The following is a 558-nucleotide window of genomic DNA, read 5'->3' as shown; positions in this document are numbered from 1 at the left end:
TATTATATATATTATATATATTATATATATTATACAATATATAATATATATATAATATATATTTATACATATAAACATATATCTATAGATATATGTGTGTTTGTATATCTTTGTCTATATAAATATATATACATACATGTATATCTATATGCGTATATCTGTATACATATATATATATATATATATTATATTATCATATATATATATATATATAATTATATATATATAATATTTGTATGTATATACATTTACAAGTGCATGCATGTAAGAAAGAGTTGATATATTATTTTGATATTTTTGTGCATTTGTTTGTCTTAATTTTACTCTCTGAAGAATTACAATCAGCGTATTAATGCTGAGAAGTTAATAAAAATAAAATATAGTTGAGGTGTACATGCATGCAAGCATTTGCTGTTATTATTTATTTTAATATATTATTAAATATACGCAATTCAGGTGTATATGCAGCTCTATTTTATTATTTATTTTATACAAACAGCACTTAGAAAAAAGTTTAGAATACTCTGCTGCGGTTAGAAGAGGATTCTGGTGTACGTA

Source organism: Eimeria acervulina, genomic scaffold (genome assembly GCF_000499425.1).
Source record: "Eimeria acervulina Houghton genomic scaffold, Eah_scaff231, whole genome shotgun sequence".
NCBI lineage: Eukaryota > Apicomplexa > Conoidasida > Eucoccidiorida > Eimeriidae > Eimeria > Eimeria acervulina.
Note: the sequence above shows the minus strand (reverse complement) of the source record.